This window comes from Amblyomma mixtum, chromosome 5 (assembly GCF_055824585.1).
Source record: "Amblyomma mixtum isolate Tamu chromosome 5, ASM5582458v1, whole genome shotgun sequence".
NCBI classification, from domain to species: Eukaryota; Metazoa; Arthropoda; class Arachnida; order Ixodida; family Ixodidae; genus Amblyomma; species Amblyomma mixtum.
Genome location: NC_143016.1, coordinates 127,361,583 through 127,370,114, shown reverse-complemented (window position 1 = coordinate 127,370,114; position 8,532 = coordinate 127,361,583). Strand labels below are relative to the sequence as shown.

The following is an 8,532-nucleotide window of genomic DNA, read 5'->3' as shown; positions in this document are numbered from 1 at the left end:
ACCAAATTTATTGCCAACTTTTCGGAACTCACAAGCCCTCTTCGTGAACTACTGAAGACGGATGTTCACTGGCACTGGACGCAACAACATACCGACATCGTCAAGCTCGTGAAGTCAAGGTTGATTACGGCACCCGTGGTTCGCTCTTTTGATCCATCAAAGCCCGTGACAATTTCTACGGACGCTAGCTCCTACGGAATCGGATGTCTTACTGCAAGAAGGCAGACCCGTGGCCTACGCTTCAGCAGCTCTCACAGGCACCCAGCAGCAGTATGCGCAAATCGAGAAAGAACTGCTAGCCGTCGCGTTTGCGTGTGAAAGATTTCATTACTACACGTTCGCACGAGAAGTGACCATACAGTCAGATCACAAACCTCTGATTGGCCTGCAGAATAAGGACCTGAACAAAATGTCACCCCGACTTCAAAGGCTACTACTGCGCCTCCAGCGGTACACCGTGACTCTGGCTTACGTTCCGGAAAAACAACTAGCAGTTGCAGATGCCTTGCCAAGAGCTCCCGATGGGTCAACAAGAATGGAAACAGCAGATTACGACCCCGGACTTGACGTTTCAAGTTTGCTTCGAGCAACTCTTGGCAGACTTCGCGAGATCACTGAGGAGACATCACGAGATTCGACTCTTCAAACAGTAACCAAATACATCAAAGAAGGGTGGCCTCAAAAACTCGCACAGGTAGACAACCAAGTCAAACCATTCTACCATGTGAGAAGCGAGCTCTACACAACGGAAGGCTTCATGTGCTACGGCCAACGCTTGGTTATACTAGCCGCATGCCAGGCAAATGTGCTTCGCACGCTCCACCAAGCACACCGCGGAATCGTTGCGTGCAAGGGTTTGGCAAGCCAGAGTGTGTATTGGCCAACTCTAAACCAAGACATCGAGACTTTGGTCCAGAGCTGCTACATATGTCAATCACATCAAATTGGCAATCCACACCAGCCTCTATGGGACCGAGCCCTTCCAGATCAACCTTGGCAACAACTCGCCATGGACTTCTTCCATCTGCAGGGAAATACATACCTGCTGATTGTCGATTATTTTTCCAAGTATGCAGAGGTCCGGCAGATGAGGACCACCACAGCAAGTTCGCTGATACAGATACTGAAGGAAACATTTGCCAGGTTTGGCATTCCAACGACAATCGTATCTGATCAGGGACCACCCTTCGACAGCGACGAGCTCAGAAAGTTCTTCCGTGATTGGGACGTGACACACCAGCCGTCTTCTCACTTGTACCCTCGTAGCAATGGCCAAGCGGAAAGAACGATACAGACCATCAAGGCAATGATGACTAAAGCAGCCGAGGAAGGCAAAGACCTAGCAGTAGTGCTCCTCAACTACCGCTCCACACCAATACCAGGAGCAAAATCACCGGCTGAGCTCCTGATGGGTAGAAAGCTTCGCACATTCCTACCAACACTACCAAGTGTCTTGAAACCAAGCTTTCCAACTGAGGCTCACCAGAATCTTCTGCAGGGAAGGCAGAAACAACAACACAAGCATGCTGACCTGCACACAAGAAACCTTCCCCCGCTTGTTCCTGGCCAACCCGTATGGCTCCGAAATAGCCGCAACTGGGAAAAAGCTACCGTGGTAAATGTGGGCCCAGAGCCTAGAAGGTACACTGTGAAAACAGACACCAGAGGCGTCTTTGTAAGAAATCGAATCCACCTGCGACCTCGACGGCGGAACCTCCTACTGCCCAAACTTCGCCAGAAGACTACGAGGTAATCGATTCAAGCACTCCTCAACAGAATCCTGAATATCCGGTCCTTCCTCCCCAACCACTTCAGGTACCTCCTCGCCCACCTCATACTACTCGATCAGGAAGAAGGATCAAGCCTCCTGCACGTTATCCAAGCACAATCAGTGACCTCAGATAACCAGGATATTCTGTGTGCAACCTTCTCAATTTTCGTTAAAGAAGGGCGTGTTATGTATACCCAGAACAACAACTCGGCTTCGCATCCTGTGGCGCCATCTCTACGTGGCCACCTCGTCCTAACAAGGCTCCACAGGCAGCGCCACCTATGTAACAGCTACCAAGCTGAAATCTTGAATAAACCTCAGTTCCTTTCTGTTCACAACTGGGCTGGTCCGTGTCGTCAGTCTCTCCGACAATAACCAAACATAACACGTTCCTCATCTCCTGGCTCTCTACCAACGCCTCCCTGAACGCAACGCCAGCGACGCATCGCAAATGGCCAACCCGCGTCTGTGCTACCTGCAAGGCATTTCCAGACCACCAGCGACGCTTTGTAGCGGGTGAACACTCTCCTTTTTATCTGTTGTGTTTTACGCGTGCCTAGTGTGTGTTTTCCTTAGTGTTTTCGCTTCGTCTATTGGCTCCCTTTCCTTTAAAATATAAACACGGCTTCGTTTTGTTTTGTTTGATTTCTTTGTCCTTTTCTTCGAACCTGCACGCGAAAGCGTACCCATCCAACAGTCGGGGACGCGTCACCCCGATTCGCGACAGTCGTTCCTTTATTCCCGCAGAGCAAGGTCCGCCGTGGTCGCCGTGCGCTCGGCAGCGCTCGCGATCGCGGGGTGGGGTCCGCGCGGCTTTGAACTGTGTCATCAGCGGTTAAGCGGGGAGGACGTGTTCATCTCCCCTAATAAAACCACACATCTGGCGCCCAACGTGGGGCCTGCTCTTGGAACATTGGACGACTGTCCGTCCGGCTCGAGGAACGCTCTTTGTCCGGATTTGACAAGTGCTAGGCCTAATGCGAATTTGTATCGCTAGGACCTGCGGCATCCTTTCTTGAGTGCGAGGTGTATTGCGCTGAATCATGTGTGAACTTTTCGACATGCTCAGCATGTTTTTTGTAGTTTTCTCAGGAGTTTCTTCAGCACGAGACCACTTGGTACGCATCGAGGGAGCGCGAGGTCTAGCGCCCGCGGAGTTGCCGAGCCCGAAGCGAGTGAGTACGGAAGCCGCGTGGGTGGTTCGAGTTTTCTGTATATATTTTCTCGCCGTCTCTTTTTCGACTCTGGGAGTCGCGGCTCTGAGATCCGGGTGACATGGGGCCACGGGCGCTGCTACGAGATTGCTGGTATTGCAGCTCGGCAACGGGCGCTCCGACACCGTCCGCTACGGTGGGCGCCGGCCGCTCCGAAGCTGCTTCGTGCAGTGAGCGGGGTAGGGCCACCCCACAAAGCTGATGTTTCCTCGCGGCTGCGCGCACGAATCCCGTTTCGGGTCTTTCTTTTGTTGAGGGTCGGTTTCACAATGGCAGTGAGGCCTAAGGCTTTTCAGAGCTGCCTGCATCATGTCAAAAGTGACACGACCACCGGACCGTGGTGTTGAGAGGGGGCGCACTTTGCTGCCCCATCCGTTTTTTTTTAACCTCGCATGAACTGAGCAGTCTCGTTCAACTCAAGAAAGGGATTTGTTCACTCGAACTTTGCGTTGCACAGCCGCCCGACACGTTTTGCTAGCGAGTTGAGCATTGAGCCACGAGGCCCTTGTGTACGCCGTTTCCCCTCCCGTGACCTACGTTAAAGGCATGCGGAGTGTGTTTCAGAAATTTTGCAGATCCATTGCACATCGTCTCGCTGCTGCCTGCTGCGACGGAGCGGCCTGTATCCTGTTCGCCGCATCCTTCCGGGGCAGCCGTGGCGAGACCAGACAGCAGCCACCACCGGCTGCCGTGACCCTGGCGACTACTGCAGGATCCTGGCCTGTAGGTTCCAACCCGCCCTCCTCTTCGCGGGCCTGCGGACACGTAGTCCGCGGGCCATGCGAATCGTCCCAGCGGAGACCTGCACGCCACCTTCAGAATGCCGCGGAAGACTACGTGCACGCTGTCGGCGTGACCTCCGCTGCACGACCTTGTTGCGACAAGGGTAGCATGGCCGGACACCGGTGATGGGACGAAGAGGATGGGAGACTGGATTTAGAGGAAGGTAACGAAAAATTTTATACACTTATTTACATTATTTACAAAGGGGGATTGATAATGACTCTCAGTGGAAGAGAACGTCTTCGTCAACCGTAGTCGACTGGAGCTAGCAGGCTTCTTTCGGCCACACTGATAGCCGAGTTAAAATAGTGTTCGGATTCCCCAGATCCCTGGCTGGGGAATAAAGATCGAAGAGCACTGCCCAATCGGATGGACCGAAGTAGACGCTGGTGTTACCACCCATGGCAGGGCTGTTCCACTCTCTCGCAGCTGGGTCGATGGGAAGGGGGAGATGCTGACTAATCCAGCCCGGCTGGAAAGGAATCTCCCGCAGAGTTCCAGCGGTTGAATGAACTTGCTTCCCCGCCGGGTGTCCAGAACACGAGTCGGGGACACAGAAGTCTTCAATTAACAGCCAGCGTGACTGGCGCCGCCACGTCGCCTCCGCTTCCGCTGTGGTTGCGCTGACAATACCTCCTGCGCATCTCCTGCCTTCGTCGCTGCTGCCACGGTCACCTGCACTCCGCTGTACTAATCCACTTAGGCTCGGAGGCGGGGGCATTCCAAGCACCCCACTGCACCACCGCCGTCGCGAGGTCGTCGGCCTTGTCGACTGTTCACGGTAGCTGCTTGATCGGGCCCACGTGGCCAGAAGTACGGTCACGACAGCTCGTCCGCCGCCAGCTAGAGGCCTCGAAAGGGGCTACAGCTCCTCGCTGTCCTCTGAAGAGGCCGCATCAGCCAGGCAGGTCCTCTGTTTCCTGGGTGATCCAAGGGTCGGTGTCTGCAGGCCAAGGGTCTCAGGTAGAGCATTAGTGGTCACATCTGCACAATGCCCCCACCCCGGCAAAGGCAAGAGCACCACCCTTCTCCCGAGTCGTGCCAGGCAAAACAAAGAACAAGGCCTCAAGCTGCGCTGCTCGATTAACTCCCGTTTTTGCCCCCCCCCCCCCCCTCAGGCGGTCTGGTTGGGTGAGCTGCGACGGGACCTTTGCGGGCGATTTAATGCCACCGCATTTTTCAATTTTGAAACAGGCTTTGTTCTGGAGAAATTAGAGCTACCGTTGCGATTGACAGACCAACGGCCCCGATAGATCCGACGAGAAGATAGTAGAGCTCCACTACTGCTTACGTAAACTCAAGCGCTAATCTATACATAACACACAAACCCGCACACTGCAACCATCCATTCCAAAACCTCCAATGCTGTCATACCAAAAAAAAACCTCTTTTACGCAGAGAATTAACAAGCGTATTCAAGCTACATCATTACGGCCAAAAAACACGAAGTACAAAATCCCACACAGGCATAAAATCTCAAAACTTCGTTTACGTTTTTATACCGTACATGAATAAAAAAAACAAAAGTAAATACAAGACGTATGTATTCCTGGAACATCCCTACTTCAGCCGCGTCCGGCGCGGTCGGCGGCCGTTCTACCAGCTAAGGTTTCCAAAAAGCTGCGGGGCTGATTAGTTCCGTCTCTTTTCGACTGGCATGCAAAGCCCGGGCAGCGCTGAAAAAGCGTTACACGAGAGGGGCGCTTCCCCCTCTCTCGGTTCCCTGCATGTCTCGTCTCTGTCTGACCCGCGCGCGCTCTACGGCGCCCTTTTGTCTGGCGGCCGCGCGCTTCTTTCTTCAGCAGGCAGCAAGTGTCAAATGTCTCATGACAACCCTTGCTGCGGTCCAACAATAGAGCAAGGGGCCCACGCCCGGCATGTTGCGTCCCCCTTCGACTCGCGGGTCTTCTGTGGCGCTCTTTTGTGCGGGGACCTTGCACCCTTCTCCCCAGCACGCCGCCCGCGTCACATGCCTTCACGCGTAGCCGTTTTCCCGAAATTTCTCTGGTTGACTTTCTTTTTCTGTCAACATTTCTCGTGTTGAAAACAAATGCTAAGCTGCCGGCTCTCGCCTTAGTCGAGCCATCAATTCTCAAGGGCTCATCGTTTCCGCCATTTTTCCCGCGCAGCAAAGCCACTTGCGCTTTGCTCAGAGTGTCAGGCGACGGCTCATCTGAACAACAGCTTGCTCCCGTGATATCCGCTGAACACGATGGTTCGCTCTCCTGCGGTCTGTACCTAGCCGCTGCGATATTGCTTACACTGAGCTGCTCTTGGTGTGGTGTTCGGTCGCGTGCGGCGCTCGTTCCCTCATTCTTGAGATGACCTTTGTTTTCATGCAGCGCTGATGCGCATTCCTCGCTTACAATCGATCTTTCACCTGTCGCTTTCAGTGCGCGACTGCTTTCTGGTATGGCAGTGCCGTCACGTGTTAAGGTGCCGGCCCTCGCCGCAGCGTCAAAAGCCAACACAGTAATTCCCGGAGGCTCGTCGCGTGCGGAAATTTCCTCGCATAGCAAAACCACCTGAGCCCTACAGTCAATGCTAGGTAACGACCTCTCTGAAAATTCGCACGCCTCAGTGATTTTGTCTAAGCTCGGTGCTTTACTGTCTGGCGTTCTGTAGCTGGCTGCTGCGACTCTGTCGTCATCTACCTTCAAAGGACCTTTCTCGGGTGTCTCACCAGCTATATTCAGATGAGATTTTTCGCAGTCTATCTGACCTTGAGCTGCCTTTGCCTCGTCCTTCCCTTTCAAATCGGCATGGCTCTGAGGGTTCGATATTGCCCTGTGACACGTTTCTTTGTTGCCAGCTAGTTCAAACAAATCATCGCTAGTGCCTTTGTTATGAGTTTCGTTGTAGCTCAAGCCCCTCTTCTCTATAGCTCGTCTTCCGAGTGGTTTGAAAATAGGTAGGGGCACTGCTCCGGCAAGGTTGGTGACACCGCCGCTTCGGTATGCAGCACCCCAAACGGGCCTTCAATGGTGACGCGCGCGACCGGAAGGCAGACACTCTCCTCCTGGGCCACCTGCCGGATCCACGCGCTTTCCCCAGTGAAATCTTTCGGTGAAACGAGCGAAGGGTGCATTACATCCATTGTGGCGGCGGAGTCGCGCAGGACGCGACATCGTCGCCCATTCACGGTCATTTCACGAATGTACGGATCTAGTAGGCGCACATTTTCCTCTTCGAGAGTAGTGAGCGAAAAAACCAGCTTAGTCCTTCGACAGCCACTCGCTATATGCCCTGGCTCGTTACAGTGGAAACATACTGCCGGTCTCCTCGCCTCGAAGGCTTTAGCACGATCCTTCTCTTTTTTTCTTTGTCCGCGTCATTTCTAACGACGGAATATTTTTCGCGGTCCTCCTCACTTGCCCCTTTCTCTACCCTCGGTGGGGCCGCTTTATTCTCATTCCACAATGGGCGCCTCTCGAACTCCCTGTAGGGCTTTGTTACTGCCCGCAAGCTTTCTTTTCCTTGAAAGCACGAGCTGATGGGCGAGTTGGTTGTACATGATATGATTGAAACAGCGCAAGGCCGAAGGCCAAAAAAGAGAGCAGAGGAAAGGAGGAAAAGGACAACACAGCGCTGTCTCGCGCCTCACCTGGAACTCTTCTGCGAGCTCGGCGGCGCGCTCTAAGCCTTTCTTTTCGGGCCTATCTTGCTCCCAGAGCCGCCTTTCCTCATTTAGACAGTTGTAAAACTGTTCTAAACAGATCTCTTCTACACCTTTGTCACGGTCCTCATAAACCTCCGCGGCCTTGAGCCATTCGATCAGATTTGCCTTAAGAGAGTATGCAAAATCAGGAAATGACTCAGAGGGCTGCTTCCCCGTGGTTCTCAACCGTCGACGGAAGGCATCGGCTGACAGGCGGTACCTTTTTAGCAAAGTGGCCTTCACTTTATCATAATCATCCGCCTGCGCCTTTGTCAGCCGAGCAAGCACGTCGACAGCCCCACATGGCAGAACCGTCAAAAGGTGCTGAGGCTAAGTTGTGCGAAGAAAGTTATGCCTTTCGCACGTGCGCTCAAAGTTCACAATGAACAGCCCGATATCCTCGCCCATTTTAAAAGGTGACATCAGGTCGTTAATTTTGGGCGGCTTTGATGACTGACTGCTCACCACAGAGGTCGTGCCTGCTTTTGATTGAGCTTCAGCTAGCTTCACCTCTAGTCGCTTCTTTTCTAGCTCCACCTCATCTTTCCTCTTTTGTTCCGCTAATTCCAATTCCTCTTTTCTTCTTCGTTCCTGCAATTCCAATTCCTCTTTTCTTTTCCGTTCTTCTAACTCCTCTTTTCATTTTCCTTCCTCTAACTCCTCTTTTCTTTTTCGTTCCTCTAACTCCTCTTTCTTTTTTGTTCCTCCAATTCCTCTCTTCTTTTGATTTCCTCCCAGTGCTCCACTATCTCCTCATCCTCAAAACCGAGGTCGTCTATCGCACTGACAACCTGGAATTTCTTCATAGTTTTCCCACAATCAATCCCTAATTTCCCCGATAAGGAGGTGAGTTCCATCTTACGCAGCTTTCGCCTGTCCATGACTGCCCTTAAGTGCTCGTTAATAATGTGATCGCAAGCCTCTCAAGGGTGTTGGTGCAAAGCAAGGTTCAAGTCCGAACAGGCTACTACAACTAACTTACATTACCAGGAAGAGCAGCACAAATGCTAAGCCTGGCAATACTCAAGGAGAGAAGGCAATACACTCACCAAAACCGGAGCACGGACACCACGCAGACGATCCCACCGCTGCCAACCAGTTGTTGC

The 8,532-nt window shown here is 52.9% G+C and overlaps 1 pseudogene; it reads right to left on the bottom strand.

Annotated features, from left to right (window-relative positions):
* Positions 1–361: 361 nt before the first annotated feature.
* LOC149343660 (uncharacterized) lies at positions 362–8,307 on the bottom strand (annotated as a pseudogene).
* Between the last annotated feature and the right edge of the window lie 225 nt (positions 8,308–8,532).